The sequence below is a fragment of the Rhinolophus hipposideros genome, assembly GCF_964194185.1.
Source record: "Rhinolophus hipposideros genome assembly, chromosome: 16".
Lineage (NCBI taxonomy): Eukaryota > Metazoa > Chordata > Mammalia > Chiroptera > Rhinolophidae > Rhinolophus > Rhinolophus hipposideros.
Genome location: NC_138062.1, coordinates 23,950,220 through 23,971,169, shown reverse-complemented (window position 1 = coordinate 23,971,169; position 20,950 = coordinate 23,950,220). Strand labels below are relative to the sequence as shown.

At 40.5% G+C, this 20,950-nt stretch overlaps 1 protein-coding gene across 2 annotated transcripts in view; it reads left to right on the top strand.

Annotated features, from left to right (window-relative positions):
• Window positions 1-3,424: 3,424 nt before the first annotated feature.
• The window catches only part of FBXW7 (F-box and WD repeat domain containing 7), a 173,184-nt gene continuing 155,658 nt past the window's right edge, over window positions 3,425-20,950 (top strand). Inside the window, exon 1 of one of the 2 annotated variants that reach the window (XM_081076756.1) lies at window positions 3,425-3,757. The gene's annotated coding sequence lies outside the window, so the exon portion shown is untranslated. The remainder of the gene's footprint in view (window positions 3,758-20,950) is intronic. The other variant, XM_081076755.1, reaches the window with a different exon arrangement.

The window sequence follows — 20,950 nt, the reverse complement described above, 5'->3', positions numbered from 1 at the left end:
CAATAGAGGAAAGCATGGAAATGATTATCACAAAAGTTAGAATCGTGGTTACCTCTAAAAAAGGGGACGAGTTGTGTTCAGTAGGGGGAATTCTGGGGTGCTGGTAACGCTGTTTCTTGACCGGGTTAGTCACATGGAGGTTTCTTTTATAATTACTCATTATACTGAATAACTGCTTTATGCACTTTAATATGTATTTCACAATGAAAATGATAAAATTGAATACTGTAGATGGCATTTGTAGAAAGAATTTTTGCCAGGTAATTTAGCTTATGAAATTTTTGACAGTAAAAACCACTGATGTGGGATAATAAAACACTGATTGTCTCAGAAGAGCTCACCCTCAAGTGTAGGAGAAAAGAACCCTATCCACACATCCCTTTGTTATATTTTAACATAGTATGCAGATCTTTGTCACCAAGAAATTGAGGAACCAGGGGAAGACCTCTGTTACCTAAAACTTTGTATGTTTTGGAATTTTGAATGAACTAGCTGTTTTTCCCTCTGGATTAATAATAAAAGAACTAAAGAGTTGCAAACCAAGTTGTAAATGTGTGAACTTCCTCCTCTCCAGTTCACAGGTCCAGCTGTTTCCTCCAGTTATCATGCTGGGTGGTGCGCTAGGTGGATCTTGCCTAGTGAGATTAGTGCAGCTGTTACTTCAAAAGCATGTGGCTGAGGGCTCTCCTGAGTGTCACTCTGTCCCTCGGCGCTAAGGTTCTAAGGTGGAGCCACAGATCAGGCTGCTGAAAAACCGCACTGGGTACACGCTTTTCTGCAGGCTTCCTCTGCTGGGTCGCAGAGCTCTGCTGTTTGTACTCTTTTTATCCAAAATCCATGTAACTTAAAATCTGAGGTGCTCAGCTTCACAAAAATCCCCTGAATCTGTCCATTTTACTACTTCAATTTCCACCAGAAAATTAAGAAGACAGGCAGAAACAAAATAAAAGATTTGTTTTGGTAGCTATGTGAGGCCATCAGTTGGTGGTCTGATTCCCTGAGTCTTATTTGGAAGAACACGGAGAAGGCAGGTCATGAAAAAGCATCCAGAGTCTATTAAACATGACAGTTAACCTGGCTCTTGGCGCTCAGGACCAAGGGCGCTCGGGCAGGTGCTACTTTGTGTCTCTTCCTGCCTCTGCAACATTCCCCGCCCCCCCCATCACTTTTTCTGCAGCATTTACATAAAAACAAGCCTCGGGATTGACCCAGTTAGAAGTTTACTTGGCCTCCTGTTTGCATATGGTGGTGGCAGGAGTGGCAGACACACTGAGTTCCCAAATCTCCCTCTAAGAACTTGCTCCTCGCCCCTCGGGGTGGAAAGACCTGTGCTAGCTGCCATTGCCTCGTCCAGAGAAGGCAGGGAGCGCCAGGGTCCCGGCGACACAGTCGCGGAATCGGCCGCCTTTCTTCATGGCTGCTGCTTTTCTCTCACGTTCGCCCTTGTTCGCCAGGACAGGTTCCAGGCTCATTTCTGGGGACTCGGGCCCTTTTATCTTAAACATGTCTTTTCCTGGACCACTACCGTTTTGAGATTTTCCTTTCCTGTTCAGGATCACATCGGTAGGGAGAGCTGCACAACAGCAACATTTTAGAAAGCACACCCCGTCTCTGAGTCAGACCCGGAACCCAGGCCACACGTTCTTGACGACGGTAACGTGCAGGTTCACGGCCCAGAGCAGCTCTCGGCGGCCGCACACCCGGGCACGGACGATGCCCAAGGCGGAGGCACTGCGACTCAACTCTCGCCCTCAACACCCGTCAGCTGTCCTCCCGCCACCTCCGGGAAGACGGCTCTCCTCGCCCGTCCAGGCAATCCGCCTCCTTTTCCCCCGAAGGCTCAGGTTGTGACTCCGCACTCAAGCCGCACCCTTATTTCCTCTTTTTGGGGGGTGAGGGGGGCGGAGGGAGGGAGGGAGGGATGTCCCACAACAGCCATCGTCCCAGGGCTATGCAGTTTGCGCAGCGCTTGCACTTCGTCCACGCCCCGGAGCTCCGGGAGCGCTCATTCCCTCCTTCATTCATTCCCCAAACACGTGCTCGGCCCGACCACCCACCGCGGGGCGCCGGGCCGGGTCCCACGCCGCGGGAAGGGTGGGGCGCGCGCCCCCTGGCATAGCTGTAGTGATCAGGCCGGAGGACAACCGCTCGCACCGTGCGGCTGTTCAAAGGCCCGTGGGGGGCCACATGCCTCACCTTCGGGTGGCGAGCGCCCGAGCATGGCCGCGCGGCCGGGGCCTCCTCCCGACTCTCCAAGGAGCGGTCGCCACCTACCCTGAAGGAAACCGTTAAAGAGCAAGCCCTGTCCGCCGCCCGCGGGTCGGGGGTGAGATCGGGCGGCAAGCTGAGGCTCCACTCGGCTCCTCCCCTTCCTCTCTTCAATTCTGACGCGGCCGCAGAGGCGGCGGCGGCAGCGGCGGCGAGTCCCGCGGCCCGAGGCGCACCCACCCGCTCGCCGAGCCCCGACTTCCTCTTCCTTTCGCGCGTCATCAGAGCGCGCCCGAGTCTCCCAGGGCGGGGTGGTTGGAAAGGCGAAACGGGCCCGCGGAGGAGGCCTCGGAGCGGAAGCGAGAGGGAGGGGGCGAGGAGAGCCGTTGCTAGGTGACTTGCGTCATCGGTCCGCGCCGCTTTCCTCCCGCCCCTCTCTCTGGAGTGAGGCGAGAGCCCCGCACAGAGCGAGCGAGCGAGACAGCTAGCTGAGCTCCGGGCGCTGCTGCCACCGCCGCCGGGAGCGTGAGAGCCGGGGAGCATCCGAGAGACCCCGCCCCCGTGCACTGGCCGCCGCCGAGACCTCCGCCCTAACCTGGGCCAGCGGGAGCCGCGGCCACCGCTCCTCTCCCCCCCTCACCTTCCCGGCCGGCAGCCGCGGCTGCACACGCCGGAGCCCGAGCCCCAGTCGGAGCCGGCGGCTGGGGGGCAGGGAGGCGGCTACCTGGGGCCGGGAGTAGTCAGCTGCTCCGCCGTGGGAGGACGCTGAGGACGTGCCGGAGCTTCTGTGTGGTCCCGGGGCGCGGGGCGAGGGACCCCCGAGGTGTAGGGAGGGGGTCCCAGCCGCAGCGACACATGCGGGAGCCGGGAGCGGGGGCGGCGCCGAGCGGAGCCGGCCGGGTCCCCCACCTCGCCGCCGCCTCGGCCACCCGCCCGGGGCCGTAGCATCTCGCCGCGGAGTGTATGAGCCGGGGCCCCAAGCTCATCGACCACCCCCGGGCGGGGGGGCGGGGACCCCCATGTGAAGCGGCGGCCCGGGCAGCGTGGAGAGCGGGACCGGCGCCGCCGTCCTTTCCTTCCCTCCCCCCTCCCCTTAGCCCCCTCGGGGGTCTTCCCTCGCGGTCAGTCGCCGGCCCCCCGGCTCCTCGGCAGGACTCCGGGAGGAGTTCTTAGAGCCCCCTCCCCGCCCCAGCCCGGAGGGCGGCGGGGCCGGGGGGACCCGGGGGGCCGGCCGCTGCCACCGCCCAGAGAAAACTTGCTGAACACAAAATCCGGAGCCTCCCGAACGTGACTGTCCCGGGAGAAGTGGCCCAGGACGGGCAGCGAACGCAACCTGAAGAGACCCAGGAAGAGGAAAAGGGAGGTGAGCCGTGCTGCCGCCGCCTCTGCTTCGGCGGCGCGGAAGAGACCCGCTGGCCGCCTGGGTGGGCGCCGCGAGCGCCGCTTGTGCCTCGGTCCCGCGCCGGTCGGGACTGCCGCAGCCGCAGCCTCAGCCCCGAGGAGGAGGGAAGCCACCCACTTTCTCAGCGCCACGGCTCCTCTCTGAAGGGTGAGTGGTCCCGGGACGGGGACGGAGGGGTGGCAAGTGGGCGGAAGCGGGGGCGTCCTCCTGGAGTTGTGCTGATGTTTTCCGGGAGTGTTGGGAGTGCGGGGGGCAGGGGTACCTCTACTCCTCCCAGCACAGTGAGGTATCAGGTGGTGCTGCGTGTAACCTTCTAGCTCTTTGCACGTGTAATGCGCAAGCTTGCAGGTTTCTCTTAGGGGGGCTCTGCCTTTCTCTAGCGGGGACACTCGCATCGTTCTGGCCGGTGATTGACAAAAGGAAATTGAGGAAGCGGGAGCTTCTGTGCGCACAAAGGCTCTCTCTCTAATACACCTTTTCCTGGTACACCGGGTGTGAAACAGCGCTGTAGTTTTTGTTTCTGGGCAACTCTTACTATTATTTGGGTTCCCAAGTGGGAATCTCTTACCCGGCAAACCTCTGAAAGTAAAATTCCTTCCTTTTTTTTTTTTTTTTTTCAGTCTTCCTTGAAGCGATTTACATTTCAGTACCTATAGATAGGTACAGGAGGTTTTTACCTTCTCATTTCCTGGGTCCAATACTTGTGTGTTAGGTCACTGTAACAGACTTCAGTTATTCAGGAAATTCTGAGTTCCAATGAATCACAACTTACTTTGGGAGAGCACTTGATACTTTAACCAGTTTGTAAAAGTTGTTACATTTGTTTCCTTACCCGAGTGCCTTTTTTTTTTTTTTTTTTTTTTTTTGAGTAGCATATGTCCCAGTTGCTAGACTTTTTTATTTGGCAGAATGACTTGAGGCTTGGTTATTTGAGTTGTCTTTACTTCTCTATCACATGAGAAACTTTTGATATGTAATATTTTGAAGAATTATTATTTTTTCCTTCCATTATTTTAGAGGTTAAGTGTATAAAATCTTTGTATTTTAGGTATCCTCTCAGAGTGCCAAATTAAGGTGCAGGAAAGCAATTACCATTTCATATTTTTATACAGACCTTAAGGCTTCAGCAGAGGGTGGAATTTTGCATAACAACATAGGAAGTACTATCATATACTGAGAATTATGGACCCTCCAGACAACTGTGTGGGTTTGTTCTCTGAAGCCACTGCTGAGTGAAGCTTTGGGGGAATGAATGTAAGCCTGAGGTTGTCTGCCCTAACTTCTCCATTCAGGATGTTGATTACATTTATTTAAAACTTCTCTTTTGAACTAATGAGTTCTACAAGTTTATTTGCTCCTGAATTATGTAACAATTCATTTATTTATCCCAAACCTATCTCTTTAAAGTTCCAGGACACCTTTAGGGTTTGTGTTTTGAGAAATGCTAAAACCAGGGTTCATCTGGTTTTACAGATTTTGATGGTTTCTCTTGACCATTCATTATCTTTCTTGACTCTTTGTCTTAGATAATTTCTTCGAATCCTTTGATCACTTTGATCTTCTCTGGAACTTCTCCACCTGTTTAGTTTTTCTTTATATGCCTTGCTCCTGTTATGCTTTTGTAAGGAATCTTAAATTCTATCTATTGTAAGTGGGTACTGACATGAAAATATTCAGGAGTGGATGTAATGTTAGACGAATCAAAAACAAATGTCTCTGGTTCTGTTATTTTGTGACCTTGACGAAGTCATGTATCCCATGTTTTACAGAGATAGGAGGAAGAAAAGTCTAGTCTTCCATAGTCTGTTTTTTAGGGAAGAATGGACGCCCAACCAACAAACTATAGTTTGAGTATAGATTGTACTCCATCAAACTTCCTTACTAACTTTAAGGCTTACTTATTTTTTGCTTTGACTATAGATTGGTTTAAAATCATGGTAATGTTTTATTGCACATTTGGGTATCAAAGAAACGACAAAGTTTTTGGGGTCCCTGCCTCTGAGATGCTTTTACTTATGGGTGGCAAAGGCAATGAATCACAATTGCACAAGATTATAGGATGGGGGGAATAGAGCAATATTTATCTACTACCACTAGCTGTCAGATACTGTGCTTGGTACTTTTTAGATGTATATGTATTTATACATCTTTTGTTAGGGAAATGTTGGTGTTGAACTGTACAGAGCTAATTGGAATGTCTGAGCCAAATCTAGGAAGGTCTTTTTTAGAAGAAAACTGTTTAAGACTTTTGGAATTGGAGAGTGTGAGGAATGAAAGTAATTAGGAAGTTAGCTTGATGAGCATACAGAGGGAAGTTATTGGTAGGCTTAGGGTCCATCTGTGTTTGTGTAGATACATGTTTACAACTCAGAGAAGCAATTGAGAACAACATTACCAAGACAGTAGTTGTAGATGATTGAGGAGAAACTATTTTAGGCCAAGAGAAAGTATACCTGGATTGGGATTTTCTTTTTCTAGGGAACCAACATTTTTACACCATGATTATTGAAGAGCTATATAGACGGAGGAATGAAAAAACAGATGCTTCCAATATTTTAATATGGTGCTAGTGGTTTCTTGTAAAAAATAATTTAGAAATGGGATACTGTACCTTGTTTTGGACATTAAATTTTAGGGTAACTGTTGGATACTGATGCAATCTCATACCAGTAAAATAAACTTACGAGTGATACGCTAAAAATGTAGAGCTGGGAGTCAGTTTCAAAGTATAAAGGTTTCTTGAGAGTGTGATGGAGAATAAAAATCTGAAAAATGGGTATTTTTGTTTGGGGGAGGGAAAGCTGTGAAAGTTAGCAAAGATATATATATATAGTAGGAACAGAGAATAGATCTCCCTAAAGTAGATGTTTTAAAAGTGGATAAGAGTTGAAGTTGAAAAGGGAGAAACACAGCCTTTAAACATGGCCACCAGTTTAGTCTTAGGGAATATGCTTCCCTATTATTGGAACAGCTGTCACAAACTTGTCATACAGTATATAACCTCCCTTGAGGTCAAGTTCAGAGGAATATGTAGGATTTTACTGTTGAGGAACTTACATATAAAAGGACAGAGTTCTTTCACCATATTCATGTTTTTAAAGTTTGCCCAGCATTATTATCCTAAGTTTGGTGTTTAACATGACGAAGTGGGGCTAAAAATAGCTGGCAGAGAGAAGACTGCTTCCCCTGCTCGCTGTTGGTGTGTGTCTTTGTGTCCGGTACAATGGAGGGGATATCCCTGTGTTGCCACAGCAGTGCTGAAAATTCTTCTTCTTTTTTTTTTTTTTTTGGAGTAAAACCTTTTTATTAAAAAACAAACACAAAAGAACTTGGCACTTTAAAAAATTCACACATCTTGAAGCCTGAGACACTGGAAGACTTGTCCTGTTTTTCCTTTGTGGTGAAACCTGCAGCTAGTGTGGCTAGCGTTTAGTGTTGACTCTAGCAAGGGCTCAGGATTGTGGGGTGCGGAATATATAAATAACCACACTTTTGTGTTCCTTAGTTCGAATTCTCCACCTTCCTATTAGCTTCCTTGGCCTCTTCTTAAGAGTGTAATTCAAATGGCAAAACCCCCTGGGGAAGAGAAATTTAGACAGGGAGTTTAGATGTAAGGTGATTTCAGAATGAGGGTGCAGGGGCTGGAATATATGCCATATGGGTGCCTGCTCTCTACCCCTCCTTTCTACATTTTTGATGCAGGCGAAACAATGTTTTGATGAATTAAGTTTACTTAAAGGGCAACCTTTTTGGGTTAACATGATTTACTAGTAAAGACAGTGGGAAAACTGGGATTCTGGAAACGTTCTGTGCTTTGCCTTGGCAGCTTTGGGATTGATACGGGATGATTGAAGAACCGTGAGGATGTGAGTTTGTGTTTCTGTGTTTTAGCACCAGATGACTGCAAAGCCCACATCCAAGCTAGTAGCGGTCCAATTCATGGACTTTGGAGATGGTTTTTGGAAAAGTCTTGTGTTGCTAGTGATGTGTCATTGTGTAGAGGAGTGGTTGGCAAACTTTTTTTTGTTGTTGTTGTTAAGGGTCAGTTAGTAAATAGCTTATGTTTTGTGGACCACATGGTCTCTGTCGCAGTGATTCAGTTCTGCTCTTGTGTGAAAGCAGCCATAGACGATATGTAAGTGAATGAATGAGTGTGACTTGTTCCAACAAATAAAAACGGGAGGTAAGTTGCATTTAGCACGTAGTTTATGGGTCCTGGGTGGAGACAACTACCAAGTCCACCAACAGTGCAGTCTGAGTTACAAAGCTGGAACTGGCTGTTTTAGGTTGTTTCTGTTTTCTAAGTGAGCTGTGTTCCTTGGGGGCTGTCTTTATAGGATTCTGCATAAAGCATAGAGTCTACTGTTCAACATAGTGATGAAAACTGGGTTGAGGAGCAATGACAGTGCCATCTATAAAGGGATGCAGCCAAAAGTAGGGGCTCCTTGTGTTTCTTGTTCATAGATACCACCATCATTGGCTTATAGCGATATTCTGGCTATGTGTCACGGCCAAACGGATCTTTGAAGAAACATACAGATATAATTTTGAAAGATTCTGAAAATAAATTGTAAAGCATTTACTTTAGATGTAAAATTAAAAGTGATTATGGTTGGCTTGAATCAGATGAAAGTATTAGCCAAATTATAAGAACATTAAAGTTTGGTGCTGCTGTCTCTTAAAGTCTTAATTTCTTGTAGTGACCAATTCAGTGTGTAGAATTAGCTCCATAATTTTTGTTAATTTCAAGTATTATATCTTAACACATCACTTAAATTATTGAAATGTATACTTTAAAAACCTTTGCTGTATTTTTAAGAGTGAATGTAAATGTAGCATGGGTTAATTTCTTAGGTCAGTCTGTCTCCAATGTGTTTAGAAACACATTCACTCTGTGCAATTTACATTGTAGTTGATATCAAAACATTTGTTTTATATGTCAATAAATACCTGCATTTGATGATGGTATATTTTTGCCCTGGTTTCTTAAATCTTGTTTATCTCAGGATTCTCCTGTTTATGGCAGGAAAGGGGGTTACTCTTGCAGTTGTGGTCACTTTTTAGTTAATTTCAAACCAGGTTTCTTTATGCAGTTTTTCTATACATGTAATTGGTACTTCAATAACTCTTCCTTTCAAAAAAAGAGTTTATATAATCTGACAATTTTAGTATACCTTTTAGAGGGTCACTATAGAAAGTTGCTTTCCTATTCATTAGGAGAGGATTCTGTCCTTATTCTTTTAAAAATCTTCCTTTTAATTTTTACCTTTTCAAGTAATTTTCTCATTTTCTCAAGCTTAAGAATGGGTGGCAATTTAAAAGATACAAGGTGTTCATCTCATATTTGCAAATATTCCAAATAGAAATATTTTATATTGCTAACACTTTCAGTGGACCAGGGAAAAGAGTGATGTATTCATTTTTTTTTTTTTTTGGATTTTTTTTTTTTTAGCGTAGCTGAATTGTCATTACAAGCACATGAATAAAGTTGCTTTCAAATTATGAACTTTTGCTGTTAAACCTTTCTACATTGAGACTTTTCCGCTAAGTATAAAAATAGTCTGTCTTATGCCTTAATGTATGTGCTTTTAGATTTTTGCTATTTTCTCATGATACCTCATTGATACTTTCTCATACCTTTCACAGTATGTTTGGAGTATATTTTCTAAATGTATGTGACATTTCCTTAACACTATGGGGTATATATTTTCTAGTAATTATACTTCTATACACAAGCATATTTAAAATTTTCTCATATTCTACATTCAGAATTGTGAAATATTTGAGGGAACATCTGTACTTGACCTAAATATTGAATGACTAATACATAACAAATTTTCTAAAACATTCCTTTAAAATTTTTGAGTAACACTTGATTTGTCTAAAACAGCAAACTATTACAAGAAAATATGAGAGCCTACATTTGTGTTGTAGCTACAATACCGGTAGCTGAAAGATAATAAACAGTACTACACAAGAGACCTTTTTGCTCTATATCTTATCTTTTGCTCTTTCCCCATGACCTAAGGGATAGCTTGTGGATCAGTCAGATATTGTGCACTTTTTGTTGCTCTACTGTGTCTGTTCTGCCCTTTCTTTCCAGTGGAAAGTTAGCTATTGGGAATCTGGGTGTCTTTAGGAAGGAGGTACATAGCATGTTGTGAGTGTGTGTCTGTGTGTACTTGTACCTAGTGTACTATGCTCCTTTTTGCATGACTGCTCTGAACTTTAGGAAATACCAAAATATAGTGCAAAATATTTTTAATGTCAGGTAGCCTTTCCTCTGAGAGGCTCACCATTGGGTAAGATACCATGTTTTCTTTTGGCCTATTCATCCCACAGCATTTTGAACGAACCCATCAATATACAGATAGTCTCTGACTTACGAAGGTTCGACTTGGACTTTTTGGCTTTATGATGGTGCGAAAGTGATATGCGTTCACTAGAAATCGTACTTCAAATTTTGAATTTTGATCTTTTTCTGGGCTAGCGATAAGGAGTGTGATACTCTTTCATGGCGCTAGATAGTGTCAATGAGCTGATTTTGCCACACTGTATGCCAATGTAAGGGTTTTGAGCACATTTAAGGTAGCCTAGGCTAAGCCAAGATGTTTGGTAGGTTAGGTGTAGTAAATGCATTTTTGACTTAGATGGATTTATTGGGACATACCCACCACAGTCAAGGTGCATCTGTGTTAGTGCCAAATGTGAAATCTCAAGGAATATTGCTGGTTTGTTTTTGGAAGAATATAAATATCAGACTTTTAGGATGGTATATTTTTTTAGGGGTAATAAATAATAGACTTTTGTATGACACCCTCTAGGTCTGAGAAGGAGTTGCTTCTCTTTAACTAGTATCTAATGGTTGAAAATATTTTGCATGCCCGGAACCAGCAACAAGCTGCTAATTCATTTCTCATTTACCTAACAAAATATAATCATACTATGGAGGCAGAAGTCTCATTTGTTAGGCAGTTCATTTCTTAGCTACGTGGCCTTGGACCAGCTATTTATCCTTCTGATGTCGGCTTTAGTACCTATTGATGGGAAAAACCATGTCCTTAACAGGGTTGTTAGGATTAAATGAGATAATATAAAACATGATGGAAAGCTCTTAGTCTAGTGCTGACACATGTTACCCATCACTGTTAAGTTATTAAGTTAAATATGTGTTAAAGTGTGACACAGAGAGAAGGCTAAAGTCAGGGTTTACGTTGCCCTGCATTGAAATTCAGCCCTTGAATTCGACAAATAATAATGAAATAATTCTGCAGTGTTTTCAAAAGCATCTGAACCAGTGTATGGTTCATTAAGTTTTTATTTAAATAAAAAATTAAAAACTAGAAAAATGGCAGAACTGCTGTGGTTATTATTCATAGAAAAGCACTGATTTGAACATAACTGGAATTTGAATCCATCTCCAAGACCTCAGTAGTGCATAGATAAGAAAGGACTCTTAAAAATATTTTGTTGATTATCTCTGAAAGTGACTGTGGTTTAATTGTCCGTTTAGAACTATCAGGGTGTAATTCGGTTATCAAGTCTTTTAATTGTCTGTCTCTTCAACCATTGGGAATGAAAAGCTTTAAAAAAATCATGAAGAAGTTTAATAAATTTTATCCATATTAATTGCATCTTACATTAAGGTCGAAGGAATTTAGGTGATTCTGTTTTAATTAAATTTTAGTTTTGCCCTTTTCCTAAAATGACTAGAGTGTCAGTTGTGCATGTGTTTGGTATTCCCTTTTCATGCTTAGTATTCATTAAATACATGATCAGTTTCTGAAGTAACTTTTCCTTCAAGCTTGGTGTAGTGTTCTATTGGCCAATACAAGAAAGAAATGCTTCTGGATCATTTTGGTATTTGGGAAGTATTTCTGTTTTGAGAACAATTTGGCTATGCCTTCATAGTCTGTTTATTTAATAGAACTGTATTTTTAAGATAAGTATATGAAAAAAATCCAAAGGCAGAAAAGAAAGATTGAGATAAATTTCTTACTACTGATTTTCTTGCCAGCTCTTGTCCTTACTAACTTCTTTCAGAGCACATTTGCTTTAGATTTTGATGTAAATGCAGAAAGTAGATTGGTTTAAATATTAGTGGATCTCTGGTTAAGTAGTTTATTTAATGAATATTCTAGTTAAAAAAATCAGTATTTTAAATATTTTTCTTTGTTGGTAGCAATTGGAGTTATGCATCTGGAGTTACATTCTTTCCATATCAGAGATTTTCAAAAAGGTATTTCATAATTATGAATAGGTTATTGGATAGATGAGAGAAGAGCATAGTCTCTCTAGTGAGTTTAATTTCTTCCTGCTTATTTATTATGGATGTAATACCAGAAGGTTAGATAAACACGTGGGTCATCATGATTGGTGGTTCTAAATTGACTACTGTGTGAATTTTATAATAGAAACTTTGGGATGCTGCAGTAATGAATGTGGGCCTCCTTATGTTGAGTATTACACTGGTAGATTTTTTTCATTAGAGATGCATTTAAACTTTAACTTTCTGGATTAGAAATTTAGAGCAGGAAACACATATTTTCAGATGTTTTGTAAAGGCCATTTATTAATAGTAGGAAAGGAGAGATGGGATGTACTGAAGGGGGAAAGACACAGCCAAGGAGGGAGAGAAGAGGCAGATACCAGGGACAGTGGCTCCGGAAGTTTTGAGGTCAGTCTTACTCAGAGGCCACACCCTGTTATTTCTTTGGGTTGTGGACTTGGGGTGTTACCACTTGTTATCTGCCACCCTTTGAAATGTTGATTAGATGATTGACTCTAGTTCCTAGTTTTTCAACATCTAGATTCTTTAAACCATTGAAGTTTTAATCTGCATAGGATAATCAATGTATCCTAGGGTGGGAAAATTTCCACTGTACCTGCTAGGAGAAGGGACCCACAAAGGGTTTTTGACCACATTGTAGTTCCTTTTTTGTTTGGCTTTGTTGTCTTTTTTCCTCATTGTCCACATTTCCCTAGCTTTGCCTACCAGGGATGCTTGTAATTCTACATAAGTGACTTAGTTGTTGAGAGGAAAGGTTTGGGTAGATAGACCCAGGTTCCAGCTGTGCTGCTTTGTGACCATGGGCAAGTTATTTATTCTATGTGTTTTCTGTAAAACTGAGATGAAAATAATTGTACCTACCTCTCTCATAGGTAGGTAAGAGGATTGAATGAGATAATGCATCACAGAGTCTAGCTGAGAGTTAGTGCTCAATAAGTATCAGCTTTAGCAATAATAATAAATATTGTGATTGTTAAAAAAGTTATTGTTATTTTTGTGAGGTTGCTGTTTTTATTTTTTTAATGCTGAGGGCATTTTTGATTTTTGCCTCTGAATGTGTCCCTGGAATACTGCCCTTATTCAGCAGATATTAACTGAACACCTGCTGTGCCAGCCACTGATCTAATGAACAAAACATAAAGATCCCTGCCCTCTTGAAACGTACAGTCTGGTTGTGGGAGACAAAATACACAAAGCAAAATCGGTGACCCATCACTCATCTCATGAAATTCATCATTTAACTTCATGTGTCTAAGTGTCCATTAACCAATCCTATCAGTCTTTACCTTTAGATCTTTTTTCGTTTGTTCCCGTTGCTGTGTTCCCGTTGTGTTTGGTACTAGGAGCACCCTAAAAGCATAGAAGCAGTTGCATTGTCTCCAGCTACAGGTCAATCTTAATTTCAAAGCAGCCTTATTACACTCCTCTTCATCTCCTTGACTTCCTACTTAAATTGGTGATCACAAAATTTTCCTTTCAGTCCCTAGACTTCTGTTTCACTTTGCTTACAATGTGCTGTTTCTCGCCAGCTTATCACCTTTTGCTCATTCATGTCATTTCTAAGAGAGAGGGACACTAGAAACCACTTTTAAGAAGTATTTCCTGACTAACTGTATACTTTTCCCATCACCCATTTCCTATTTCACACCTTCTATGTATTGTTAAATGAGGTATTTAACTTTTTTTCTTTTTCAAAAAAATCTTTTTTCTTGTCTCTTCAATTAAATTGTAAACACTTTTCTATTCCAAGCCATAGCTTCCTCATTTGAAAAAAAGATAATTCCTACCTCACACAGGAATGCTGTAAGATTTTTAGAGGGAGAATGTGTGAAAAAATCCTGAGCCAAGTCTTTAATAAATGGTAGTTTCCTTTTCTCTAGTTCCTAAAGTTGGTACTGGGCATATAGTCATTGCTTAAAAAATGTGTGTTAATTTATTCTGAATTGAGGTTGGGAACCTTTTACCTGCCACTGTTTGGATAATTTTATTTTTATTTCTAGATAAGATTCAAAATATCACTTTCAAATTATCAGATGATAAAGGCTGAGGTAGTAATAAGAGATGGCATACCAGTGATTAGGAGCAGGTACTCAATCCACCATTGCGTGGGTTCAAATACAGATTACTGCACTTATTGGTTGTGTGACTTTGGCAAGTTATTTAGGTCTCTTGACCCCAGTTTCTTTATTTTTGAGATGGGGAAAACAATAACTACCTCATGCATACCGTGTTGTTAAATGAAAGGAGATAATAAATGTGAAGCACAGTGGCACATGACAATGGTACCAGGGAACATTTGGCAATATCTAGAGATGGTTTTGATGGCCACAACTCTAGGGAGATGTGGGTGGGGGTATTGCTAGTAACCAGTGGGTAGAGTCCAGGTGTGAACAGCGTACAGGGTAGCACCACACAACAAAGAATTACCTGGTCCAAAATGTCAGTGGTCCCAAGGTTAGGAAACCCTGCTCTCTGTTTCCTATTTGGATATTTTCTTTGTGTAAGGAACTCTGCCAGTTAGGTTCTGTATAAATACCGATTATTGATAAAGGTAAGTCATAGACAGACATGGATAGGCCTCATTTAATGTTTATTTTAAAAGACAGGCAAAAAGGAAAATTAATAGATCTTATTATTTTTTAAGGTTATAGCGCAGTTACTTCAAAAGTAATCTAAGAGTGCTTACACTTATTATTTGGATACTAGGAAAGCTTTCTGGGTGGATTGTCCTAATTTGATTTTTTTCAGTAGCAAACTCTTCATTTAAAAGTATATCAAGAGTAGGCGGCTTAAGAGATGTGAGTGCCATATACAAGTCTTCACGAAGTCAAGTATACACTATGGAAAAAGTAAGTGTCAAGGTTAATGGGATGATGTGTTGTGAGAAACCTTGAATCAAGTCTGATTTGCCTCACTCCCTTCATGTTTTGTTACTCACCAAGTCAAAGGCTCTTTAACTTAGGATCTCTTCTTTTTCTCTCTCCTTTTTTGCTCTCTTTAAAATTGAACCCTTACCATTCGCTGTCCATTTCAGGAGCTTCTAAATTGATTTCTTTGCTACTGTCCTTTATGTTCCTACCTGAATTGACACTTAACTTAAGGGAGAGCCTTTCCAGTTCAGATTCAATTTACCATTCAAACCTCCCTGCACTATCGTTTTATTTCTGGGAGAGAATTAAGGCTGGAATTGAAACAAACTAACTTTTCTGCTGTGCATAGTGTTAGTTGTGTACCATCTTTGGGAGAATTGGGAAAATAGTCACACCATTTTCTGTATTTGTAGTACAGATAACTTTCTTCACTTGTATCTAAACACTGACTGTATGTGCATTGATATACACAGCATGTATATGCTTTAATGAATAGTTGTGTGTGTGTGTGTATGTGTGTGTGTATATGTATGTTCCTGTGTAAACCTTCATGTATATTTGTCTCTGCACCTTGCTAAATATTTCCTCTGTCTGGAGTACTGTTTTCCTTTCATTTGCGAAGCATTTACTTCTTAAGACCCTGCTTAAATATCATCTCCTCTAGGAAGCCTGTCCTGATTAATATAAGTAGTTAGTTGCTTTTTCTTCTTGCTACCCACAAGAGCTTTTCATAGCTCTTAATACAGTTATTTGTATTTTGCTCTTGCAAGAAAAATACAAGGTCTGTTAGTTCTTTGAGGACAAGGGTTATGTCTTACTTATCTTTTCAGTTAATATCTCCTCATCCCAAGTACTTAACATTTCCTGCTGCATAGTAGTCATACAAGTATAATATGTTAACAAATGAATGGAAGAGAAAAAAAAACCAGAAAGGTTTTTTAATAGGCTCTATACGAGGAGGATATTATCTTGTCATATTTGTTTCCAAGTGCTTAGTGTACTGCCTGCCCATATGTGTTCAACAATTATTTACTGAATGAATTAGAAGCCAGTTCCAGTAATTGATAGAAATTCCGTGTGAACTTTTTTCTTCTGCATTCCTAGAAGTAAAACAGCCTAGGTATTTGGTACATCTTATGCGTTATGTCTGCCTTCCTTTTCTTGGAAGTAATGAGACTTTTGATCCAACAAATACCATCTGAAAGTTGCTTTTGGTTGATTTCTTTTTCACCGATTGGCCCATTCTAGTGTTGAGCTTGTTGGAAAGATGAATGTTTAGTATTAATTTGACATCATGAATGAGCTATCATGAAGCAAAAGTGGTAGGCCTTGTACATTTGGGCCCAAACAGAGTGTGAGTATGTATTTATTCTCAAGTGTGGATAATATCCGAGGCTGTTGAGGGAGAGAGAACAGCCTCGGGGAGAGGCTGGGGGAGAGAAAGGGCAATTGACTACTAGGTTAGGTCTGTTTCTTTTGATGATCATTGCTTTTACCTCAGTTGCTCCCAGTGATTTATAAAGAATTAGCTAAAGGGGAGAGAATATGAATCTAGAGGATAAGAATATAGATTTGATAATTTTATAGATTAATAATTTGATGATCATCATTCTGATCCTCATAACCACCTACTGAATGTTTGTTATATGTTAGGCTGTGCTAAATAGAATTTTTCCATGCATTTTTTTATATTTCACAGTCCCTAGGAAACAGGTACCAATAAGGCGGTTTCATGGCAGAAGAAACAGATTCAGAGAACTTTCAAAGAACATATAGTTAGGAATTGGGACTCACAGAACTGAGATTCATATCCAGATCCATCTGATTCTGTGGTCTATGCATGCTTTTAATCACCATGCATGCTGCCTCTTCAGTTTCATGGGAGGAATTTTGTATTTAAAAATGGGAAGTCATCATTTGTACTGAGATAAGAGGAAAAATGACAGGATTTCATCTTACACAGATGTTAGAAGGAAAAAGATTAACACTCATGCAGAAACAATTCCCAGATTTATGTCCTTATGTAAAATAATTGATATTTAAGCCTGTAATTTTAACTGACTTGCACTAACCTGCATTTTTTGAATTAAATTTAGTCTTGCTCTTGGTGTTACCATCAGGACAAATGTTCTGCTCCATCTTTAGCAGTAGAAGAAATCTGTCTAGGCAAAACCTGTCTAAAAGATTTTGGGGCAAAGTGATATTTATAAATATTTTTTTCTATGTGTAAAATGTGTTTTGTAGCTAGAGTTAAATCTTTTGAAAGAGGTTCTTTTTTAGGGGATGTGCCTCTGAAATATATTATTTAGGATTTGAAAACCTATGATTTGTCATGCTTGGAAGGTATAGCAGAAAATTTGAGAACCAAAACTTGTTAGTCTCTAAAGTATAAATTATTTAAGTTAATGGATATGTATGGAGTGTTTCCGTTACGTACTTTCTTAAACTATTTTTGTTTGCTGAGATGATTTGTCATTTAAAAAAAATTCCATTCTCTTCTTTCCCATTCTTTATATAGGTCTATTCCTTATCCAGTTAGTTTATTCATAGGTGTTTTACATTTAATAAATACAGTGAAAATAAGTTTTGACATATGTGCACTATTTTTATTTGTTCATTATGAGATTTCAGTAGTATGCATAATTTTATTTTGTTACCTTAAAAAGAACTAAACATGCGTTTAGCCTCTACAAATGTTTCCTAAAATATTTTCTCTTTTCTCTTGGTTGCATTTTAAATACTATATTTGTAACCATAGTTTTATACCTTTGGACTTTGCCCCTTCCAGAATTTTATTTCCATGCTTTTATAAAATTTTATCAAACGTTACATGCAAATACTAAGAGCCATGATCTGAATGATATTCTATTAAAGATTAAAAATGCCTTAGAATTTCGGAGTTGGGGGTTGGGGTGCCGGGGGTCATGTCGAGTTTAGGATTCTAAGTCTTAGATCATTAGTGTTCTTTTACACTATCTACCACAGGTTGCCTTTTCTAGAAGTGAATGTTAATATGGCACTATTATAAAAATATTTATATCAACATTCAAGCGCTTAGTATGTGCCAAGCACCCTTCTTTGTCCTCTGTGTATTAACTCATTCAATCCTCGTGGTGGTCCTCTGAGGTAAGCGTGTTAATGTCCTTATTTTAGTGGAAAATTTGGCAAAGTTAAGTTCCACATGCTCAAGATTTTACCTTTAATTACTCGTGGAACTGGGATTGTATCTGAGCAGTCTGGTTTTAGAGCCTGGGACCTTAATCACTATTCTATACTACATTTATCACCTGTAAATTTATTTCTTACATATTTTTAGAACAGTGCCTGTCCCACAATAAGATACATAGCAGTGCAGGCTATTTTCTATGGCATTTATTTTATAGTTACTCTAGGTTGATGGAGCATACCTTATGTATGTATGTATGTATGTATTTTTTCTTCTGTTGATTAGAGTCCAGACTTCATTGAGATTTCTCTTGTTCCTTTTGTTAATAGCTGAGTTCTCTGAGGTTCTTAGAAACTTGATGACTTCCCCAAATTATATGATCATGCTAGATCTCAAAATTAGCTTTTCTTACCACACATTTAACTTTACTTCTTTAGAAATGGAAATGGACTGAGTTTTTTTTTTCTTTTTTTTCTTTTTGCTGGGGTGGTGGTATGTCATTGGTTTAGAAGGCAGAAACAAATATACTAAGATTATAGTATTGTTTACATGCCCAGTTGATGGAAGAAATAAATTCCTAGATGCTGTGAAGGTTTTTTTTCCCTATAAAGTTTTGAGAGTAGTATAACCTTATCCTGCTGACTTGTGAAATTGAATCACATCACTCGCAATAATATGAAGTATTAGAAATTGTTTTAATGATAAAGATTAGCAGCCTTTTAGAGAAATATTAACCATAGTTCTTCAAATCTAAGAAGTCATCCTGCGTAAGTTTTCCATGACCGCATTACACATCACTGCAGTTTTGCAGCGTATCCCAGAGTCTCCGCTGGTCAGGAATCGGGCGTGGTGTGGCTGGGTCCCTTCGGCAGGCAGGTCTTAGGAGGTGGTTTGCAGAATTCAGTTCCTCGTGTCTGTAGAAATGCTGTCCTCTTTGCCTGCTTTTGTCAGGCAGGGACCACTCTTCTAGAGGCTCTAGGAGGCCACCCTTGCGTTCTTGCCCTCTCCTCTCCGTGGGCAGTTTGTCATGATTGTTGGCTACTTCAGTGACATGAGAAGAATCTCCCTTTTAATCTCTTAGCAAAGAGATTAAGAATTGATCTTTTAAGAACTGATCTCTTTTGGTGAGGCCTACTCACAGTAATCTCCCTAATTTCAAAACAACTGATTCGGGATTTCAATTATATCTATAAAATACTAGTTTTTTTTTTATTAGGTCTTAACACTGTGGGGGTAAAGTGATTCTCCTTGATGCTTTCTGAACACAGTTCTGGGATTTTTTTTTTTTTTTTAAATTGGGGAATATTGGGGAACAGTGTGTTTCTCCAGGGCCCATCAGCTCTAAGTGATTGTCCTTCAATCTAGCTGTGAAGGGCGCAGCTCAGCTCCAAGTCCAGTTGCCCTTTTCAGTGTTTAGTTGCAGGGAGCGCAGCCCACCATTCCTTACGGGATTTGAACTGGCAACCTTGTTGTTAAGAACTCGCGTTCTAACCAACTGAGCCAATATGAAAACTTATTAATGAGATGTTTTAGATTCTTATTTTGGTACTAATTTTGAGATCTGGTATACATTTTATACTTAGTATCACATCTTGGGTGGATTTAGCGACATTTGAAGTGCTTACCAGCTTGTGGCTTCCATATTCTGCTAGAGACAATAGTATGTGAACTCCACAGGGAATAGGTTTTAACAGTGTTTGACCCTCTAATAGGTTAGGGCTTTCGTGGTTCAGAATGGTTTTTATGGTTGAGATACAAAGTTTTTGTTTATAAAAGTAAATACATTTTTATACATTTCCCTCATTACATAAGTAATATCATTGTTGAAAATTTGGAGAAGTCTGGATAAGAGACTACAAATTAACCTTAATCAAAAGATAACAAATGTTAACTTTTGTTGCGTTTCCTCTTTGCGAATGTATCATTTTAAATCAAAGAAAAAATAGATTTAAAAAAAAACTTAATTCCTTCCCCTGTATACACACACTTATTATTATTGAGTCCTTTTGCCTCTTAAATTTATTCCTTCTATTCCCCAGGCTGTATCCTACTACAGCGTCTCTGTGAGGGGAGCTCCATGGAGCTCAACAATCTGAATGGTGCTCCCTGGATTGGGGTTAACGAAAGAAGCCCTGAGGGCTTTATGTACTCATTGATAAACCAGTATAGTTGCTTTTTTCTTCCTGCCTGCAATCTTTTCCACACAGCTCCAGCTTTATTGTTATTGAGATATACTTTACATATCATAAAATTTACTTTTTTTGAAGTATACAGTTTAGTGGGTTTTGTATGTTCATGAAGTTTTGCAACCATGACTACTATCTGATTCTATAGTATTTTCATCACCCCAAAAATAAACTCTTTGTCCATTAGCAGTCACTACCCATTTCCCCTCCCCCCAGTTCCCTGGCAACCACCAGTCTACTTTTCATCTTTATGGATTTGCCTATTTTGGACATTTCATGTAAATGGAATCATGCAATAGTATATGGCCTTTTGTGTTTGGCTTATTTCACTTAGCTTGATTTTTCAAGATTCTTCTGTGTTCTACCACGTATCAGTACTGCATTTTTTTTATGGCTGAATAGTACTCCATTGTATGGAGATACCACATTTAATTTATCTATTCATGGACATTTGGGTTTTCCCAATTTTTGGCTAGTATGAATAACTTCCCAGCTTTTCCCCCAAGAACATTACTTTCCCAAGAACATTACTTTCTTTACATCACCCCCTCATTCTTGTTCAAATTTTTGGTGACTACCTATTACTTATACAACACAGTAGAAAGTATTTAGTTTTTATTAAAAGTCTTAACAAAGTGTGGCCTCAAGCTACTTTTCTTCTTCATTGTGCTGTTCCTTACCATTTCTAAAATATGTGTTTCATATGAATGATAGATTATGTAGACAGTGTAGAGAAATTTGTCGATTGAATTCATTTTAAAATGACCTAAATTTTTAAGAATTAAGATCTACATCGACAAACCAAGGAATGAATGAATGAACGAATGA